This window comes from Aythya fuligula, chromosome 5, assembly GCF_009819795.1.
Source record: "Aythya fuligula isolate bAytFul2 chromosome 5, bAytFul2.pri, whole genome shotgun sequence".
Classification (NCBI taxonomy): Eukaryota; Metazoa; Chordata; class Aves; order Anseriformes; family Anatidae; genus Aythya; species Aythya fuligula.
The window spans coordinates 57216830-57240781 of NC_045563.1; positions in this window are offsets into that span (position 1 = coordinate 57216830).

Below are 23952 nucleotides of genomic sequence, written 5' to 3' on the forward strand. Positions count from 1 at the left end.
AAGAAAAAGGAACAGTCAATTTACGTATATTACTGGATCTTTCTACCAGAGATGCTCTGTTCTGCACTTAGCAGGTATGCCAATACCACTGAAATCTACATCTCCTCATGACTGACTAAGCCACACAGCCCTAAAGGCTTTACATGCTGTATTCCAGTTGACTAACAAATGCTGTCTTGTTTTTGGAGAGGCTGCCTGCAGCACCACAATTGCTTCTGGTTACAGTATATTTTAGGGAAATTCTCCCTCAGGAATTTGAACTAACAGTTGGAGTCATAGGGGTAAAAAGCATCGTCTCAGAGCTAGGGAAAAAAAAAAAAAAAAAAAAAAAAACACCACACACACACACACAATAGAATCATATTTAAAAATAACCTATACATAGTACTGGTATTGAAGGCTTCCATTCTTTAGTTTATTTTTGACTTCTTTTCTGCTGTAGATCAAATGTGCATGTGGGCAACATTTTTCTCCTGCATATATTGCAACCTGAAAAGAGTCTATCCTCTACCATTTTGTCAGACCACTAAAGTTTCCCAGTGGTAAGGCACTTTCCTTTTCTGTAGCCCCTTTAGTTCCTTCCTGCTCTCATGTCCTTACCCAAAATATTTCTCTTGACATAGAGAACAGACATGGAGCCATACAAACAGAGGAATTAAAAGGTATGTAGGGTCCACATTGTACTGTCTACAGCCACATATGGAAAAACACTAGGTAGACAATTAGACTGGGAAACTGGCAGGAAATCCACTTTCCAGCACACCTTTACTCTGAAAGGACTTCCTTTCTCAGAAGTTTATTTTTCTGCAATTGTTTCTCCAACCTTCCTTTGAGTGTATCCTCTGTTCATTGTGGCAGTAACAAATTATTTACTGCCACAAAATTAACATGTTCCCTATTCTTTTGATACAAAACATTTTTATTAGATGATCCTTCTCATTCTCAGTTGAATATCAAAGTGTGGGTTTCACATTTCATTCGTGTGTCAAATAAGGTATAAGAATTTTGTTAAATAAATGCTAAGGAAAAGAAGAAAGGCTACTCAAAAATCAATCTTATTTGACTCAGCTGAATGATGTGCTACAGATACTTTATTCCAACAGAAAAATGTTGTGAATTGGAAAAGAAAACTAGTTCCATATTTGGAAGATAAGGGTGTAACAATATAAAGTGAGATAAACACCAAAGTTTAATTTGCATTCTTGTTATTATTAATGTTTTTATCACGACACAGGTCTATCACAAAGCACAGGGATACCCCTCCTCTGTCACCTTGAAGATATTCCCAGTTATGCTGCATTTTCTTAACAAGTGCATTAATATTGCCGTTTTCACAATAACTAGAAAAAGCTATACCTTATATATTCCTCAAGCAATCTTTTTCTCAGGTTTCCTATACAACTTAGCATAGACAAATGTCAAGACTGGTTCTCTTCATTAAAAAACATAACTTATTCTCTTGATATTACCTCATTTGTTTTTAAACAGCCTCTGGCTGATAAAACTGAGGACATCTGTTTCATAAATATTTTAAAAGTAAGGTTCAGGTGCAAAACACTTCAAACTTTAGAACACAAGCATACAGCAACACATATGTATGAATTAATGGGATACGGATTTAATGTGTTGCTGGCATCTTATTCAAAGTCATTTTTGTTTAGAATGTGCTAAATAAATTCTGCTGGGTAGAATAATCTTCATACTTGTGGCAGCTATGAAGGATGAAGGCAAACTCCCAACAAATATCTCAAACAAATTAGAAAAAAAATAGTCAAGCAGGAGATAGTGCCATCCTTCCCAACAGCAGTCTTATAAAGAGAGATTTTTTATTTTTTATTCTGATACTTGAATCAATACCTCTCTATTAACCTTCTCCCCTCAGCATGCAGTATACCTGCAAATGCTGCTGCCTCCATTGGCTGTTTAATGTCACTCAGATACATTCCTGTCTTTTGTGTGTGTGAGAGACGGTTTATTGTTGTTTGTTTTTACACAAGCAAGACTTTGTAAAGTCTTGCTGATTCTCTCAATGAAGTTCATGCTAGAGCTTTCACTGAGTTCCAAGTAACCAGGGACAGGTTAACATCTGATTAACAAATAGTTTTCATAACTAAACGTACTACATTTTGCTAATATAATGCTATGGATATTTTCTTGTCACATAAACCCAACTAGGTGGAGGTAATAGCTCTTTCTGGAATGATAAAGGATAGGTCTTAGTGGATGACTGCTTCTTTTCACTCAAAAAGAATCATTTCTAGCACTACAAAAATAAACTAGTAGAATCGTACTCAGAAAAGATCTGCAAGTTTCAGTGTAGTCTCCAGCCCCACGAAACAGCATCTGGTCATTGCCAGGTCACTGAAGTGAGCTCCACTCAGTTGTACAGCTTCAGTGCTAGGACAAACTTTCAACAAATTGCTATAATTTATGTTCTTTTCTGTCATCTCCTTATAAAAATCCTACTAGGACAGCTTGATGCCTCTGGCAACAGGAATAGCTAGTAAGCTCCACTGGGAAGGTAAATCATCTTCCACCTTGAAACATGAATGGATCCCTCCAAATTTAAAATATACCTCTTCATAATAACAACTTCATTAATATTGGCCAGAGTTTGTAACCCACAGACTTCTGAACAAAGACGCTCAGGTTAGGCTGAGCCCACTTGCCATACTTGTATCACTCCAGGCAAACTAGACGTTCAAGCTGAGACTTGTGTGTCCTGCTGCTGGCCCTTAGAATGGGACGTTGTGAGCATTAACACCCTCCTTAACTAAGAATTTCCAGACTGTACTTATTGCTCTTTCATATAGTCAGGGAAATAAAATTAAAAGAATTTTTAAAAGGAAGCTAAAAACAAAACACGCTATGAAAGGTCTTTTTGACTATCAGAGCAGTGATACAATATGGCCATTCACAACAACCACCTGTTTGCTTGCAGGTTGGTGACCTCACAGTCGTTAAAGTTTAAGAGTCTTATTCAGAAGAAGGCGTCTCTTTCCTGCCTCTGTTGTAACTGCAGACTCCTGCACAATATGGGTATTTATAAAGGAGAAATGCATACCTGGGAGAGATAATAGTGAACTGTACTACCATACACCCGCTTTTTAATCCCTTAATTATTTAGCATATCCATAAGGAGACTAAACATTTAGACTCACTAGGTGCCCATGACATGCGTGAAAAGTATAATAGGAACTTGTCAGCAGCATACCTTACTCCGGAAAATTATCCGTGTTATAAAATATTTATTTCTCTGTACAGACATAAAGTAATAGAAATAATGATGTTTGAAAAATGATCTAGTGGGGACAAAAACAATCAAAATATCAAAATGCAGCACCACAGCACAAACAACAAAATCCTACATAAAAGTTCCCAATAATTTCCCAAATATTTTTATAACAGCAGTGGCTGCAGTTAAAAATATTTGTACAATAGGGACTAAAACGTACATCTTAAGTTAAGTCCTTGGGTTCATGGTTTCCATGCAGACATTTTACACCTGTCAACTTGTTGCCTTGGTTGGCAAACTAACAAGGTACCCAGAACCCTCATGGGATTCTGCTGTGGGAAATACAGCCTCACTGGCAACAAAAGGAGCTAAGGATGGTTGAGGTGAAACGAGAGCTGGGACATTGTTTGAGGGTAGTCTTAAGTTACAATCATAAGAAATAAAAACTATTCATAGAGACAACATCAGAGGTAAGGCAAGTAGGGTGATACAAATAAGTGCATTCTACAGTTACACAGCAGATAAAAGATAGGCTTTGTAAACACTGTAAGTGCATTTATGATTTACTAACCCCTAATAGAGTTAATTACCATCTCTATTTTCCAAAGTAAACAGCTTTTTCCTAATGAATCATGATTCAAGTGAACTAAAATCATGTCTAAAATTAAACTGACAAAATATCTATTTTTAGACTTGCTATTCATGATTTGAATTACAAGTTGCACGTACCTTTCAAGCAGGCTTTACTTCTGATGCCAAAACAAAGCAAGTGTAATGGAAATTATGTATTCTTCACAAAATCTTCCACTTTGGATACACCTAGGTCAGTTTCCCAGTTTCTACACAAATCAAAATTGAAGTGGACATCCTCACAGATTTTAAGGGCTCTAAAAGCAAATGTAAGTAGCGTTTAATCAAGCTCACATGGGTCATGGAAACTGAGGAACATCTTTTCCTAACATAGTCCCTAAAAAAGCATTCACAGCTTGAAGAGTAATACCCATGCATCTTCTGTCTGACAAATAAATCTGTAGTCTAGAGAAATAAATTAATCTCTCCATAAAGATGTATGTTAGCTGCCAGCACCAAAACTCCTGAGAGATTACACTGAACTATTTCAAAAAGGACTATTTGTTTAAAGTAGACACTGCAAAATACTCACCACTTCTCATCAAACTGAGTACAGAACAACCTCCTACCCTGTCTTTGCAAACTTTTCAGAGTTCTTCAGCAATATTGGTACCAAAACCAAAGGGAAATATTTCTTCCTAAAATGAAAAAGCGGAATAAGCAACCACTGTTTTGTCTTTCAAATAAAAGAGGGATATTTTGTAACCACACAGAGATAGTTCCTCAATAGACCTTACAGCTCACTCCTCTTCAACAGTTTCTCCTCTTGAATTCTTTCTTACTGCATAAAGAATTTGTAAATTCACTTTCCACTTCCTGTTACTTGCCAGACAGAAGAACAACAGGGAAAGGGAAAAAAAAATTCATCAGCATCTCTCATACACATATCTTTACCTCTTTCCTAGGTTCCTAGGACACTGTAACTCTTGTAAATTCTCAGGGAAACACTGTGAAGTCTAATTTGCAACAATTAATCTGTATATAGAAACCTATAGGGTTTATGACCAACAACATGTATTTCAAGTGTATAAAAGACATTTGTACATGTGGAAAAATTAGATAAATTATGGGATAAATATACATTTCAAGGTTGTGTTCATAATCTGAGAACATATCCAATTTACAAACAGTGGAACATGGTTATTAACACTTCTTTTTTTTCTTTTTTCTTTTTTTTAACATGCCCATAGCAACTTGGAGCCTTAACCACAGTGCTTGATGTGCTCTTATTTTATTAACAAAAAGAGTTGGTCCCCTCCGCAAGGAACTTGCACATACAACAAACTACTTACAGTGAAAATTCAAAGAGTTCCTCAGAGACCTTCAAAAAGTGACTTAATTTGTTATTATTCATTACCCTATGCTGAAGTTATAAAAACAAACAAACAAAGTCTAACACAATTTATTACTTCAGTGCAAGATGATAGGGTGGGGGGAAAGGAAATTAAATACTGGTATCATATGTGAGTGCATAAACACTTGTCATCCAGAAAGATGAATGCTTAAGTGGAATTAGACTTGGAGGGAAGCTATAGTCCATACTATAGACCATAAAGAGTCACTTGCCAGATTTTCTCTTCTAAAAGTACAGGGGAAAAAAAAGTGAATAAAGGGAGGAGAGGAGGACCAAAAATCCTGAAGTCACTACAGGCTTGTACAGTGTTGCATTTCCTAATTCACCGTATGATAGCTCCTCTGGGCAAAATGAATCCACAATCCCATTAAAGCAATGGGATTTGCGTGATTTTACCCAGGTTGTTGAGGGACCAGTACACACCAGGGAATTAATACATTAAAGGAGAAAACGAAAGGCAGGAAGTTCTATGAAGCAGGTATCAATAATTAATGCTTTTTTCCATTGGCTTTTCACACTCATGCCATATTACAGAGAGGGAGTCCACAAAAGCATTGCCCATGATAATACAAAGATATAATTATCTTTAATACAATTTAATATAATGATAATAATAAGAGAATTGTTATAATAATAATGCCAAAGCCCCAAGCTATGGAGACCATGTAATGCATAAAGGAAAATACACCATTTTTAACATTAGTTTTGTTATTTTCTTAGTTGTCATGGTGGATGTCATGAATTGTTATACACTGAACAGTCCCAGAGAGCTTTTTGTGATACAAATGAGTTTGAAGTTATTATGAACAGCTTAGTCCATAAAAGTCAACATTAGGGCCTGAGCTAAAAATACAAAAATAAAAATAAAAAACTCAAAATTCAATGCTAAAACCCCTTATGCTTTTTAGTATGATTTCCAAGAGAAGGAAGCAGAGGGTTTTTGCTGAGGAGATTTTTTCTTGACTTTTGTATGTTGGGTTATTTGTATTTTAAAACCTACTTCTATAACGTGTTCCCTGTGCCTTTGAGGTATCTGAAGGCTGTTGTTCAGTAGGAAGCAGTCCCACATACCAACTCTGGCAATTTCAGGCTCAAAATGCAGAACTGGTGATGTGATTAGAAAATCAGATTATTCCTGCTAAGAAATAACTTCCTTTTTAATTTGCTAATGCATAGAACGTCACTGTATAAAAATTCTAATATCAAGGAAAATTTATGGGAGAAAAAACTGCATGAGGAGCTTTCAAGCCACAATGCTTTCATTTGGACCAAGATTTCAAAACCCTCCAGTTCAAAAGTGTTGGCTGACACAAGCGGCTATTCCTAGAAACTGCCACGTTTGTCCACTGAAATGAAGTTTTCACTAGCACCCAGTGAATTTCATTGTTTTGTTGTTGTTGTTTTGGGTTTGGTTTTGTTTTAAAAACAGAACTGTCTGCTTCTTTTTCCTCTTTCTTTGTAACACGGCAGACTGCCCTGCTTTTACTTACAGGAAGAATCTATCTTTGTAAGAGCTTATTCTCTCCTGCCAGCCCATTGTATTTGCTCACCTCTGTAATTAATGAACCAAAAATGGCAATGGATCTGAAAGGGCTGTATCAGCTTTTTATCAGATTTACTGAAGTGATTTGGAAAAAAAGCAAACACCACTTCAACTCAGGCCAGTGTCGCAGCTTCACGAGTAACATCTTAAGGACTTGATCTACAAAAAATAAAAGATCGCACAACGGATTGCCTTGGGGCCTAAAGCAAGATTCACTTATTTTAATATGATTCCAAAAATTGCTCACTTTTCTTACTATGGTGCCAACACCAGTCACTTCAAAGAACAAAGCAAGGTCTGTCATGAAAGGCCACTATGCCAGGCACTTTCTGACCACCCACATCAGCCGCATCATGAGGAAATACAGGTAAGGCAGACCCAGGTAAGGCAGACCCAGAATGACTCGCTAGAACAGGGCAACAGAGCAGAACACGTACAAATTTCAGAGGCGGTGAAGGTCTTACAAAATCTCTACAAATAGAAAAAATATGCTCTCACTACCAAAACACAGTGTTATTAATCTGACAGGCATGTTATATTCATTTATTAATAAGTAGCATTTTAGAGCATTTCTTAGATGCATTGGCAAAGGAGGAATTGCATTGTTGGCTCTTGCCCTATTCGCACCCTGCCTTCTTCTTCCACTAATGTCAGGTTCAGTTCAAGCAGTACCAAAGCAACAGTACTTGCCTTTAATAAGGCAACACATGCTCATATTCCTGAACTTTTAAATCCAGCCACCCTGTCTTTTTAAATACAAAAATAGTTATGAACTGGAATCCAACCTTCCCTGCTTGAAAAGTGAGAAAAATCCTGAATGTCGTCTTTGGGTGATAAAATAATAGAGACTACTAGAGCTCTCACTAATTGCTCAAACTTCTGTGAGAGAGGTATTTCTTCATACTGCATGTGGAATTGTTAACACAAAGCAAACAACAGATTAAACAATAGATGAAAAACTTGCTAGAAACAATAATGCTTTAAAACTATATTAACATTAAGAACACGTGCATCATATCAGACTTATTCCTCTTAATAAAAGTAAGATGAATACGGAGACTGAAAAAAGACAGAGACAAAACTGAAAGCCTAACACTGGTTCTGGGGAGTTCAGATTTGGGGGTGTTCTGGCACTGATGCATCCCCAGGTTTCTCACGTGTTAGGTTTTAACCTACATTAAAAAGGCAGGGATGATCACTTAGCCTTTTACTCAGTTACATGCTCCACATTAGCATTTTGTACTATCTTCAGATTCAGAGCCAAGTCCTACATAGCTTTTATTTTCATTGTAGTTCTTTGCCTTTCTATCTTTACAACGTCACCGTGGGAAGCACTTGTTCTGAAAATACAGCATGGAGAAGTGGCACTCCCTAATACAGTATTTTCATCTTGTTAAGGCCATAAAGTGGTCACAACAGAAAAGCAGGGGGATACTTTCAAACCAGCTTTTTTCCTTGACTCAAGGATTATTTTGGGGGACAGAAAGAAAGCTGCTCTCAATGTCAAGCATTTAAAACGTCTGCTTTTTAGATGTCACTATCTTACCACTCTATATATGCTCAGATTTCCTAAGTATTAAGAGACTTTATTTTCCTAAGGAATTGACATCGGCTTGGAGCTAAGTCTGTAATAAATCACCGAATATACAAGTAATACCATCACAAAGTTTTTTCTGATCAGCAGGCATGTAGACCATGTACTTTTAAAGCAGTCACAATGAACACAGCTGTAACCATGTCTCGTACTACAGTGCAAACTGAACTGTGGGTTCCAGGCATGATATGACCCAAAAGGGATAAATTAATTGCTTTAACAATTCAAAACTTGTTTTAGATGAACCAGAAACTGCAGAAGTTTGATAGGAATTATGGGAAGAAGCATATGAAAATACCAAGTTAGGATTTCACATGCACTCTGTGTTAGTAAGGATTTGTACTCCATCTCATTGATCATGAAAGAATCATCTACTCCGTCTGTACAGCAGTGAATCTGGGGTAACAATATTAATAATAAAAGGAGCATTTAAACTGTTGGACATGCATCTGCTCAAATTCAAAAAAACTCTTTATTTGGAAAGGATGCTAGTTACAAGCCAAGCACTAGCACAAGAGTCACAGTAAGACTACAGCGTGAAATCAGGAGTTTCTCTTCCTAACTCTGCTATCAATAAGCTATCTTGAACAAGGCTTTCCACACCTTTCACAGTGTTTACTTGCCTGTGAACTTACACTATGTACAATACAAGGCAGAATGCTGCGTTTGTTCAGCACACAGGCCCCTTGGCTTGACTAAGGCCTCCTCACGTTACCAATACAACAGAGAGCACCCATTAATAAGTACCAAAGTCACTAGTGATTTCTGAAGCCCTTGATCATGCAAAACAAATGAACCTACTGTGTTCAACTAATAGTTCATCTCTGTGGTTCTAGTTCTTGACTTGATCTACGTGAGCTTTAGATGTAAACCACACTTTCTGACAAGTTTACAAAACCAACCAAACAAAAAAAACATATCAGCCCTCTTAAGGAGAAATTAAAATATCCACAAAAAAAAAAAAATCCAACTTTATAGGATGTGTGATTTTGAAGTCCTTGGAATGATTCTGCCTAAAATTCCTGCACGAGAAGTGATGGTGCTAGTACGGAATATTCCACATGAATCAGTTTATTTGTCACATGCCAGAAAGAGTTAGAATTATAAGAAATCCAGTTAGAAATAAACTATTGCTCAGTATAGAAATATGTCGGGGGATACAAGTAGTGGTAGGAGCTCAAAGAAGTTAAACATGTCATTCACACACTACAAAATGGCAGTACTTGAAGATACCAAAATAAAAGCTCACTTAGTAAAAAGGCCACAGAAATTGCTGAACATAAAGTTACACATTTGTGTTATGAGCTACTACTCGACAGGCAAAACAACTCTGAGTCAGATAGGCAATAAACTGAAAAAAAAAAAAAGCCAGAGGTATAAAAGCAGTGCATATAAAGTGAAGCTGGCAGACAAAAACCAAAAAGCAGCCAAAGACTCAGAACAGAAGCAGAGAGAAAATAAAGCAATATGCATGTTGGAATGGAGTTAAATGAATGTTAGTCACTCAGCAGCCATAGGTCTGTAAAGACCAAGAGACATGTTGATAGTCTCATGATACAGGTTGAAAAACATGGCATTTATCATTTCTAGACACTGTTCTTTGCTTCATTATATGTTTAAATAATTGAGAAAGGTATCTAGAAAGAAATTGGTACCTTTTGTCACTGTAGGCTTCTAAATAAAGAACTAAATGAATCAAGAATCTGTAGTTAAATTTCCAGATTTAAAGTATCAGTAGCAACCTCCAAGCTGTAATTATACTGTTGCTTGCTAGCAAAACCAGAAAAATGGTAAGGCACTGTTAAGTAGATCAGATTTGGAAAAGTAATTACTTTCACGCTGTTGAAAGTTACTGATAAAAAGACATAGTTATTTTTCTAATTGCTATTTTAGTGTACACAATGTTCCATTTATTGCATTTAGTTAGTACACCTACATGACTTTTGTACATATCTATGATCCACATACATTGTAAATACAAAGCTCCAATATACGGTGGAGCATGAGGATAGGTGAGCGTGGAATTCTGTGTAAATGTGCCTGATAGAAATCACTCCAAGAGAACATAGGGGTTCTAAGGGCTGATATCTTCAACTGCTTCAGGGAAAACAAAACAAAACAAACAAACAAAAAATATTACTTTACTTCTTTGTTCATATCTGGTCAGGGACCTGTGTGGCAGATGGCTAAAATTTTTTCAGTGTATTCCAGAGAGGCAGAATTTTTAACCAATTTATCCTTAGCAGATGGCATCCTCTTTCTCCCCAAAAGCCAACCCAAAATGTAGACAATGATTTATGCTCTGGGAAAGGTAGCTCAGTTCTGCACAACAAAGTCATGGCAACAGAGGTTAGGAAAAGACCATCACACGGCTGGGAAAGATGAGATAGAACCACATACTCCACAACAGCAAGTAAACTGCAGTTTGAATGTGAGGGCTGATGGAAGAGTCATGCAAGACCTGGAAAGCAAGCAAGCAACACGTTATTACAGCAGGTGATGGCCTGTATTAGAGAATCAGTCCTTACAAAGGACAGGAATGGGTCCTAGCTGTGAAGACTTAATTAGTATCAGTGTTTGAATCCATGGGAGCTCTCCACCAGGATTCAATGGTATGTGGGCACGGAATCAAGCCTGCCTATTTTTCCTACCAAAAACATGTAGGGCAAGCTTATGTTTTCTTCAGGCAAAGTTGACTGATTTGAAACATTTGCATTTTTGCTTTTTTGTTTTCAGGGAAGTTACTAGAAAAGGGTAGTGAAAGTGCTAGCACAGACCTTAAGTTAAACGCCACATGAGACAAGACAGGCAAGGATGGAGTTATGGCAAGAACAAACAAAATACAAAGGCTACTAGTTTTCATCTCCCTTATGATATTAGTGTCTTTAAAAAAAAATAAGCAGGCTTGTCATAGGCCAACGTAGACTAGAGTGATGCCAAAGAGGTCAAGAGGGGTTGTATGAAGAGCAACAAGTGGAGCACACATTCATGCATCCTCATGCGCCAGTCACCTGTGCCAAAGCCCATCTCAGAGACATTAACCTGTGGACTCATCTGTTTTGTCTTCAATCTTTCAGACCATCAAAGTTGTAAAAAGGTATTCAAGGCCTAGAAACAAATGTTGAGACAATCACCTAGAAGACAGGAATTTTGTTTCTTCTCACGTGGCCACAGCATCAATGGGACATCCAAGTGCACAAAAGCTGCAGATTAGCTTTCCTTCCACCTCAGATCATATCCTGACATTTTCATGTCATGGCAGCAGCAGTTCTCAATTTAGCAGTGAAACCAGTCCTAAAAATTGTTATGTCATGGAAAAGAAAGCAAGGTGATATATCCACTTAAATATTTATCAAGTTATTTATTCTAATGACATTTGAATGATTTTGATGTGAACACAGTTCAGCCATTCATCCTTCCTTTTTCTTTAAGCTTGTGTATGCATATTCTGTTTTCTTCAGCTATGCCAATAAACAAATGTCTACTTAAAAGATTTTATGCTCACTTGTAAATATCTAGGATTAGCTGGAGATGGTCAGGCACCTGGTTCAGTAGGGTCCTTTACTGTGAAAGCCTCTGTTAAGCACCCTGCTGACATCTGGCCTTCACACTTCACAACCAGCCCTCTATCACACCAAGGACTATACCAAAATCCTATATCATATCAAGAATGTACCAAAACTAGAAGACACAAGTTCCAGAGAATATTTTGTTTACCACAAGATTTAAGCCTCTCTCACACGCCTGTGTTTATGACACTGTTGATGAAGCTTATCCTTACAGAGATTCTGCCATCTGGGCATGAGAATAGTTTCTACAGGGGAGCACACTGAATTTTCAGATCAGGTGCAAATAGGCATGCAGCAGCCTCCTAAACAATCTAACAAGGTCTACTACAGCTTTCACTTCCCTTTTCCTCACACAACTGTGCTTTCGGCTTACCCAACAGACCTGCTGGCATCACGCAACCTGAGGTGTGACAGAAGCCACAGCTGCCCGAAGAGCTGCAGCCTATCTCCGATTAAGACTGCCTGCCCACCAACAAAATGAAAAATATGAAAGCTGTAGGTAGGTAGATGAATAGGAAAGGAGTAATAAAAGTATTGCTGCCATAATTAATTCACATTTTTCAAGCAATCACATCTCCAGAAGAATTCTAATAAAAGGGATGAGCATATTTGATCTCAAGAAAAAAAGAAGGGAAAAGACTGTTTTCCTAGATTGCCTTTATCTTTTTTTTTTTTTTTTTAACATCAATCAAAGATATGCACAATTTTTAAACACATAAGGTTAGTCCTACGTGAAGCATCATATATTCTTCTTGCATGCTCTGTGATTTTCCTCTTCCTCAGCATGGACAGAAAGCACAACTAAAGACTATGCAGTTAATTATAGTGTAGCTGCTACCCCAGCTGTGCTCTCATGACTGGTGGGAGAACCACAGGGGAGAACCAAAGAAGAGGTCCTTTTCAAGGATGCCACTGCTTTTAGCCCCCCTCTGCAACAACCTCAGGATTCTGCTTCACTCGTTATTTCTGTTTTGTAGTTCATGAACACCCTGGAGAATGAGGATCTCTGAGATGTAGATTTCATTTAATTCACCACCTGTACTTGTAGCTGCAAAAGGATCATTTTCAGAATCACAGAATGGTTTGGGTTGGAAGGGACGTTAAAAATCATCCGATTCCAACCCCTGCCACGGGCAGGGACACCTCCCACCAGACCTGGTTGCTCCCAGCCCCATCCAGCCTGGCTGTGAACACCTCCAGTGATGGGGCATCCACAGCTTCTCTGGGCAGCCTGTGCCAGGGCCTCACCATTCTCATAGGAAAGAATTTCTTCCTAGTATCTAATCAAAACCTACCTTTTTTAGGTTAAAACCTTTCCCTCTTGCCCAATCCTACACTCCCTGACACAGTCCATCTCCTGCTTTCCTGTAGGCCCCCTTTACATACTGGAGGAATGTACACAGCATGGCAGTAGCATGTATACCTATACACTGGCAGTGGTATGTGTATCTGTACTTGTATTGGCAAAAGACTTCAGCCTCAATCCAACAGGGTATAAGAACAGTTTCACACAACATTTTAATATGGTTTAGCTGCAGAAAGAAATTTTTAAAAATGTTCTCTATAACTGTTAAGTTAAAATTTGTAATTCTAGTGGAAAGTCTGTATATATCTTACAGTGTAACTGGTTCTCTAATCCTTGCTTTGTAACAAAAACAGTCTTTTGAGACTAACAGGATACACATCTGTAAAGCACATTTAGCCACATTTATTTCAACAGCCATTATTCATTTTCTTCTCAAATAAAGCCTTTAACATAGACATTTACATAATTCCTAATATAACCTTCATGCCTGTTTTTTCACAGCCTCCTTCTTAAAATTTTACATCTACTTAGGCACCTAGCTGCACATGCACAAAATTGTTTTTCTGGTAATTGTATAATGCTAACAGTGTTAAATCAAATTCTTCTGGGGCACGCTATGCTGCAAAGCTTTGTATCATTTGTTGCAAACACTACTGTACGAACACATGGTGACCCTGTCCCTCCATTTTTTCTTTTGTTACTTACAACAAAAGATCATCCCAAAGCAGTGAAGGTTAATATAATAAAATGTAACAGAAAATCACATCAAATTGAAGTGTCTTATATAACAGCAAGTGTTCTGTGTCTCAAGCAGTGAGTTGGAGTAAATTGAAACTCTGAACATTATCATGGGGGTGGAAAGAGGAGACGTGGCTTACAAAGACTGTACTTTTTAGCCTGAGAAATTCAATGCAAGAAGGCCAATCTACTTTACAGTCTGCTTATTTAATGCTAAAAGCATCACATAATCTACCAATTCAGAAGCATCAGACAGCAAGACTTCAAGAAGCACCAGAAAGTAAACAAAAGTATATAAATTAAGATAGGATATTATAACTGTCTTACTCGGTTCATCAACAGAAAACACGAGTCTTATTTCAGCATTTACAGCCCAACTTAGGTCACAAATCTAAAGCATCGCTTCTGAACATGTTTTCTCTTTCAAAGACGTGTTCCATTAATGCCTTTCTTACTAATAAGGCTTTGCGCAATACCTAAGAACACAAAGGTATAGACTAAGTCACTGAGTATTTGAAACAGTCAAAAACTCAGTGGAACGAAGGGATACTTTTTGTATCATTGCCCTTCACAAAACTGAGTTTTTCCCTACTACAGATATCAAACAGATTCCTGGCAACAAAAGGTAGGTATGTGACATGAACTCTTTTTTCAGCTCCCAAATTACCCTGTGCTCCTTTCAATAAGTGGATTAGGCTAAAATTAAGCTGAACACTATCACAAAGGTGGAAAGAGATGTAGAAAGCAGCTTATACAGACTGCATTGTTCAGGCTGCAAATAAGAAACTGAACGTGTGAATTCTTACCAGAACTATTTTTCATGTTCTGTCACTCAGAAGTATGTTTTTGTTTAATAAAGGCCCAATTTGTTCATGTACATTCATTATTCTTTTCAGCTACTGGTGATTTAGACAGTTTCTCCACACACTATCAGAGCATAATTCAAGCTGGAGGGGACCTCCAGAGTCCAACCTCCTGACCAGACATGGTACCTTAGGAGATCAGACCAGGTTATTCAGGGGCTGATCCACTACAGGCTCTGAAAATCTCCATGGACAGAAACTATGAATCCTAAAATACGGCTCATTATATGGAATTTTATTTCCTGACTGCTTGAAACTGAAGTCAACAGAAAGAATGTAAACATCTCCAGTGGGAATATATGAGTACGTAAGCACATAGATGCACATGGATAGTGAAAAAATGATTTTGTAAGTGTATTCATCATGTTTTCTGCTCCAATAATATTTTTCAAGGAAAAATATAAATTTTTGAATACTGAAGAAAATGAATAAATGGAAGAAGGAAAATGCAACATCTCTGTTATTGAACATTAATTGATATTTTGTCAATTATCACAAGGACAAATCCTTGAGTGACATTAGCGTACCCGTTGGCCCTGAGTCATTGAAAGAGGCTGAGAAAACTGTTCTGCATTTCTGCAACTCAGAAGCTGTTTAAATTTTGTTTTTAACAGCTAACTCAATTTTCTTATCCTTGTGATATAGTTCAAGCTACACACTGGTAAGCATTAACACCTGTTACGCAGCACTGACGGATTCACCTCACGTTTCATGTTGGAAATGCAGGCATCTTGAACTATAATGAGCATAATGTAAAACACTAAAACTGATTTATGGTAGCTCTGAAGAGAAACAGCTATTTAAGAACATCGTTAGGTCACATCTATTTGCACTTAAAATGGCACAAAAGCTTTGAAATGATTGCTTAAGTCGATGTGCTTATTGTTAGAAGTCCATAGCACAGCTTTCATTATTTCATTTGCTTCTGAATGACTTCTTACATTGCGCATCTTAAGTATCTCACATCTCCATTAAAGACATGGCTAACCATAGCTGCTTTACCCTCTTTCTATTCCCTTCTCTCAGGGAAGACTGTCACATATACATGTACACTGTAGCTAAAGAGAGTGGGAAGAAAAAGGGGGAGTCTAAGCATAGGTAGTGGTGTTTGTTTCTGTTAGAGAAGAAACATTTTTTCAGTTTTGAAGCAAAAGGTAAGGCAGGCTGTTACCATCCTTAGCTTCCACGGGAGTCTGCTGCACAGATATTGTGCCATTATGCATTTTAATAGTATTAGTCTTCCCAGTATTGCTCTAATTCAGCAATTAAATTATCATCTTCATTGCTTGCCAAAGCAATGTGTACAGCTTCCTAAATTATGCAGACTATTTCATTTTATTAAATGAAAGCTGCCTTAATATCTTTCATGGATATTGCTATTTAAGGTTCAAGAACACAATATTCAATTTTTATTTTTGTGGTCACTTATGGTTAATGTCCTAATAGTCTTTATTTGTATCACATTACTATTACTATGGGAGGATAATTACATGCCATTAACATGAATAATAACCATTTGTGTACTACTAAATCTTGCACAGGATTACACAGATTGTAAAAGAAGCTGTATTATTTTACAAATACGCTGTTGTCTCTCACATTAAATTTATCTCCTATATCTTTTCTAAAGAGCCTAATTAACAAACATGATTTGTTCAACTGACAGTTCTTCCACATGCTGAGAAACAGTTACCATATCTCTTAAAAAGATGTGCAAAACAGTTCGCCAAAGTGATAAAAACAGCTGAACTTTAGTCTTTGTGGTGGAGAAGCACATCAAATGATACAATTCTGGCAGCAATAAAGAAAATGGCAAAAAGTAGCTCTATTAATGTCAGATAAACTAGCCTGCAAGATCAGTAAGTATTTAGTCCAGAATTATTAAAATCCTGTATTTGTTGCAGCTACAGAGGCAAAAGGGCCTCTGTCACTCAGAAGTATGTATTACTGAACGTGTATCACCCTGCATATATGAAGGGCTACCTGAAAGAAAAACATAAGGCAACTGGCAGCTGGTTCCATAAAATTCTGTTCTTCATTTTTATGTCTTCAAGTAGCAAAGGCAGTACATTTCCAGCATATATTCACATTACATTAATATGTTACCTTCAAAACCACAGACTACAAGCAGGGTTCTGCAAACCGTGCTTCCATTGAACAGCACTTACTCAGATAGCTCCACATTTCTTACGACATTTCCAACTTAGTACAATATAAAATCCACTGAAAGCATTCCTTCTTCTCAGATAATTCCACGGTTCCAACTTACTTCCATAAAGAAGTAATCCCATTTTCAATTACAAGCCTAATAAAGAAAACTCTAATATAAGGACCAACTGCTTAAAAACATCTTTTTCTTCTAACTCAGTAATAATACTTCTCAACAAAGGAATGTTTTCAAGGGCAACAACTTCCAAAAAAAAAAAAAAAAATTCTACACATGACATTACGATTTTCAAAATAAAGTAGGGAAAAAACATCTTCAAAAAAACAAACCTAATAGTAATTCTGTGAGCAACACATTTCCAATGCATATAAAAATCATATGAAATTAAGTTTGCCTTTTAGGAGCATATAAAGTATTTCTCAGAACTATACTTCGCAGCACCTAAATTAAAAAAGGCTTAGTATTTTTTAAACATCTGACCAAAACCAAGAACCCACACTAGCACAGAAAAAGGCATACTACAATTAGTTATGGGATGCTTCTAGCCTATTCTGACAAGTGCAGAATCTCTTTCTCCAACTGTTTGTGTTTATTCTGAATGCTCAAGGCACATAACCATTCAGCAAGTTTGCAGATATATCCTTTCCATGACAATTGCTTGTCAGACTAAAAAGCATAGTTCAAATCTGGGTCCCTCAATGCTATAAGTGTCATATAGCAACTCAAAATCAAATGTCACTTTCTCCTACTAGATTATTCTCCTTTTAATTATAATAATCACTAGTTCAAAAACAAAGACCACCAGACAGAAAACATAAACTACATATGAAGGTTACACTTGTACCATTTGGTAATTTCCAAGGAGAGATGATAGGGCCAAGCCTTACGCCAGGCTAACTTCCTTCCAGTAATAACAGCTCTGGTAACACCAGCTGTGCTTCTAGAAGCACCAGGCAGCACTGCAGAATAACCTGCAGTCTGAGATCAGATCAGAATTGCAGAGTGTGATGTACTAGTCACAGGAGGTTTGGCCTGTGCCTCCCAGCAAAGTCAAATATTCAGGAGAAAAGTGAGCGACCAGAGGCAGACTTGGAGATCACAGATCTCACTGGACTGATATGCATGGCAAGGAAAATGTCAATTTGTTTGCCTTTATCTTGTCAAGGGAAGCAGAATTTTGTGCCTTTTTCTGAGGATTAATTAAGAATATAGTTGAATCTTTTGATTTGTATAAACCACCAGAAAGTTAATCATCAAACTTTGGCTATTTGAACTAAAAGAAAAACATTGTGGTCTCTACAGATAACCAGAGAAAGATGATAGAAGAGTTACTTACACATTAATGCAACACATTCACTACTCTATTTCACATATCGATCCTTCATTAAAGTAAATACCATATGGTGTTGAACATCTCGGTGTAAAGCTCACTAAGAAATCAAGTTAATGACAGCTAGTAGGAATAATATGACAGTAGAGATAGCTATTATACATTCACTTTTATATATTTGGGGCTAGTAAATAACTCTATTGTATTGCAGATGAGATACAATTCTCTAAGAAAAAGGAAATCAAACTGATATTTCAGTATTAAGCCAGTTATCTACACAGGAGCTATGAATAAACCAAATAATCCAAATAAATTAAAAATAAAAAAAAAACTGTTTCAGCTTTTGTCAATTTCCGACATGAGCATCCTGTTCTATTACTCTTTGGTTAACATAGATCTTACATAAAAAACAGAATACGTAAATTATAACTGAGACCAAGGGCACCTACCTTCAAATGATTCTTCCCATGAAGCTACCCAAAATGAACTGCTAACGACTTCATAATGACAATCACCCATTAGGCTAATGGAACACAGCAGCAGAATAAACTACAAGGCATTCAATGTTTCAACCGTTGGAGGACAGGCTCTGGTTTGTCTTCATTAGCAAATTGTTGCCACCTGTCCTGCAGGCATGCCTCTGCCTGCAAAAAACCTAGAGGGATCTCTTATGCTTATAGTCATAAAAAATGAGCAAGGTTCTTACTAGAGATGCATGAATAACGAATCCTATGCTTAATGCCCAAAATAAGATACTAAGAAGAAATCTAATTTACTCAGGGGAAAAAAAAAAAAAAAAAAAAAAAAAGGAAAATTTGTTGTTGTTTTTAATCCTAGCACTTCCATTTCACAGAAAGCATAAAGTTGTATGTAGGAAATTTTGGAACGATAAGGGATTAATTTTAATTAAACTCAGCAACAAAGGTTTTTTTTGGGGCAGGGGTAAAGAGCACAATGTACAAACAGGGGTGGTTGACTTTCAAAGATGTTTATAGTTTCAACAGTGAAGGAATTCAATAGATTCAATGCACAAATTACTCATGATCAAAACATGTAATATTTTTCTGGAAAAAGAAGTTACATCAAAATTTTTTTGCTCGGACCTACCTGAATATCTTCAACTGCACCCCTGCATGTTTGCAAGGACAAAACATTAAGTACCGTCTCTGTTCTGTACACTTGTTTGACCTGCGTTCTCAGACCTTCGTACTCGCCATTTTCATTATCCTCTTTCCCTCGTGATTATTCAGTCTAAGAAGACCGTGCCTTTTTCTCCCACTTACGCACTCCATGCTGAAGGGAATAACTTCTAAACTTACTATGCCAAACCCAAACGTTCTGTTCTAAATATTTTCTTCTTTGAGATCAAAAAACATTGACATATTCCTTCTACAACTTTTATAACAAGAAAATGGCAAAAAGTAGCTCTATTAATGTCAGATAAACTAGCCTGCAAGATCAGTAAGTATTTAGTCCAGAATTATTAAAATCCTGTATTTGTTGCAGCTACAGAGGCAAAAGGGCTCTTATACTGAAAGTGTATCACCCTGCATTGTTGTATTTACACAATGTAAGATAAAGTAAGGAGAAGCATGAAACATCATAATCACTGCAGAAAGGGAAAACTGCAAGTGTGTCAAACGTGTAAAGCAATTCTTCAGAAGCACAATGCTGGAGGTTGTCATGGCAACTTTTCTCACTCCTTCCCACTGATTTTTGGCAAGCATTTTTCAATTTTAAAAGCATTTTTACTCCTTCCCTCCTAGACCCCCTCCCCCCCAACACAGTTTGAATGATAACACTGAAAGTGAAGATCATGCAAAAACATCAGTGTGCAGCCACTTCAGACCGAAGATACATCTAGCCTGAATGGGTTTGGGAGGTTATGGTATCACAAGCACAAGAGTGCAGATAGAAGGAAAAGACTTTTTCTCTTTTTCCTGTAGAAGATACTGTATGTTGTTGAGCCATTAATATTTACTGAATGACTCTAGACAATAATCTTCTTAAAAGGCTTCTCCTTCATCAAGAGCTCCTTTATCACAGGATCAGAGCCCACCTCTGGCTATTTTGTGAAACTCACGGGATGCTCCCTCACTTCCAGCTATGGATGTCTGCCCGCAGGTATTCTCCTTTCACAGCCAGCTTATATGGAAAGGAAACTCATTTATAATTTTAAAAGCATCTACTGAAGACATGATTTCTATCCAGTTTCCTTCTCCAGAAGTGGAGTGTCTGCTGCCCTGACTTAAAGGTCCTTTGAACAGAATGGCTTCACACTAAGTTGACAATTTTTTTTTGCATGAATAATACATTTTTATGGTTCACTCTTTCCAGGAAATAAACACTCAGACATGCTAATAGTATTCTGGGATACATTCTTTTGTGTTCTATTTTACTATATAAAAAGTAAAATTATTTTGACAAAGACAAAAGATCCATCTAGTCCAGTGTCCTGTTCCGGGGAGTGGCCAGTATTCAGGGTGATTTCAACAACTGTGGAGCACATTTCTAGTCCCCTTACTGTCAGTTCTCTGGGAAAATCACCACTGTATACCAAACTTAAGCTCTATGGTCCCCTCAAGGGAAAGTGAGAGTTCTGCATACATTATGGTCCAACTCCCTTTCTGGTTCCCTGTTTTGGCATCAAGAAGTAACCCTTCAATACTGTTCCCTTCCCTTTTTTTTTTTTTTTTTTTTTTCCATCTTTTTTTGCTGCTCCCCCGCCCCCACTCCTGAAATAGGTTTCCCCCGCTGTTTATTCTGTTAACCTCCCTAGCCCTGGTCATGCAGGGATCTGAGAATTTATTAGGGATGGACTGCATAAGGAGAAAAAGGGCATTGAGCTTTACTTTGCTCACTTTATGTTCTGTATGTGAAATTTATATACTTTCTTCATATTCTTCCTCATTTACGTTCTTTCCAAGCTAAAAAATCATAGTTTAATTTCTCTTCATATAAATTGACTATTCTGTATGGGTTACTCAATAGGCTAATATTTGTCACCTGTTGAACAGACTTCAAATATCGTACGCCAATTTGTATATCTCAGCATGAGTACAGCATAAAAGAAATATACATTTAGAAGTCAAAAGTATTTACAAGCTATCAGATGAGTAAAAACACTATTTCTATGTGTAAAATGTCACATACAATTGTTCTTTTAATTTTGTGTTGCAGAAGTATGAAAGCTAAAAACTTGTTCTCTCTTTTCTGCACACACAACACGTGCTGACTGCAAACCCAAAGCCTATGCTGAAATGGGATTCAGTGGGTCTGAATGTTTGTTATCCAACCACAGTTATTTCCTTGTAGAAGGATGAGTCTCGTTGCCAGTGACAGTGCTGCTCCATATGGCAAAGGTTCATGCACTAAGATCTACAATTCTCAGACTCAAGTCCTCCCCAAGACTTAAGGATACTGAATATGCAGCTATCAGTACCTAAATGGTGCAGAATGAAAAATGGGGGAAAATTCCCCAGTTCTATCAGAATTTTCTCAACATATTTCATCCCCATCAGGTATTACCATACCTTACACATTTAGTATGGGTAATGCAGCTGCTGCTTTTGAATAGTCAGAGCTCCAACTCTTCCTCCTGTTACTCTTTCAGTTCTTCCACAGGAAATAGAAGTAGATTCTTTGATAAGCATTTCAGACTGTACAGATCAAAAGCAACCCGTGAACCAAAATACAGAGCACCAGTACAATGTGCTGTGTGAAGCACACCTTACTAGGTATCTGACTGCCATTCCAAGCATGTATCTTCATGCATAAATCATTATGGAAATCTCATCTTAAATCAGTAAAATGGCTTGTAGTGAAGCTTATGTCATAAGTTTTACCCTTTTGTACACCTTTAATGAATAGAAGACATTGTGTCAGGCATGATACATTAATATCTCAAGTAGTTGAGGAACACAGTCTGAAGTTCCTTAGTAAAAATCCAGCACTACTAACCTGTAAAATGGACTGAGATTAAGTTACCTAACAGTGACCAGAACTGAACGGAACAAATGCAAAGTCATTACGAATAATTCCTGTGGAGATTTTACTGGTTTATTAGTAGAGGTTTGTGAGCATATTTGTTAAAATACATCACATTGCCTAAGGTTGCTACTCTTCACAGCCTGTTATGTTACTGCGGTAAGTTAACGGTATCACTACATTCTTCAGAGGTATGTGCGTGTTGGGGGTAGGAGGAGGGTTACAAGAAGGATAAATAAATATTCATGAGTAGAGCAATTACATATTTGCAGAGAGAAGTCCCACTCCTACTGTAGGGAATTTGGTTCCCAATAGTTACAGAGAGAAATTAGAAACCGGTATGCTTCTATTGTAATAAATTATGATATTATTATTAACTGCATAAAAATGGTAAAACAAGAAGCTTCTGTGCTGTGCACACAAGAAAAAGAAAAAGACTACGTAAGATACATTTATTTTTGTATCTACAGAACAGAATGGCAGAGCAACACAAAGTGTGGAGAAAAGCAGGGTGGGATATATTTACTTCTACGTAATGTGTTCTTCCAAGGACCTTCAGCACCTGCTGAAGCCAACTGAACTGATTGCAATATGTCTTTTATTGGACTCTACTTGTGTTTTCTTAGACTATTTATAGAAATGGCATGAGTTTTTGCAATTATCCATTTGCATCTGAATAAGCCTAGTGGATTTGAGCTACGCTTTTTTTCCTGTATAACCTGAGAACTACACAATGATGTGAGCTCTTTTCTTGACTACACCAGTCATTCAAACCCATTAGGAAAGCAACCATATAATTTGTCAAATAGAGATATATTGTGTTTTAAGGAAAAAAAAGAGATTATACTGACGTGTAAGAGATCTGATTTTAATGCATACATATGAGAGGGAAAGATATAATGGTTATGACAAAAAATCATTACCACTTTCTGATTTCATAAGAAATAATTAGAAGCTTAAATGAGTCAAACAAAATAAAATAAAATTCATCAGGGTAATTAGAGAATGCACAAGACTTTTGTAAATAGAAATTTCCTACCTTTGAGAAGATCTCCACCAGTTTTGTCTAAAGCACTTCAAATGGTGACTTATAACAAGAAAACAATGGCTGATGGCATCTGAATGTCTCTCCTTTAAGAAAAATGGGCAAAAGTTTGCATTTCTATCTGTTTTATTTACATCATTAATATAACTCTTAAATATGTCGTTAACACCACAATCATAGCCCACTGTTAATAAATCCGTGTAATGGTATATACAATTTTCTGATACAAGTGAGCCCTGATTAAAGCCATTCACCTCTAGATTCCCACTCATCACTTGGGAATTCTGTTCTGTTAGTAACATTTTCTTCAGATACAACGCTACATTGTAGCAGCAGATCTATAATCATCTTCCTTCATAGTATGTAGTGGGAACACCCTGTGCTTTTAGGCACTTCAATAATCTTTTACTTGTATGTGTTACTGAATATATGTGTCCACTTAACATTTTGTTGTAAAACTTCAAAACAACAAACATTAAGTTGGACAAAATCTTCAAGAAAGATGAAAAAATGTTCTGAAGGGAGGGCAAATGGTTTCTTTTGAGAGCACAAAGCTGTCACGACAGGTGACTCATGTTGGGCTGCATTAGT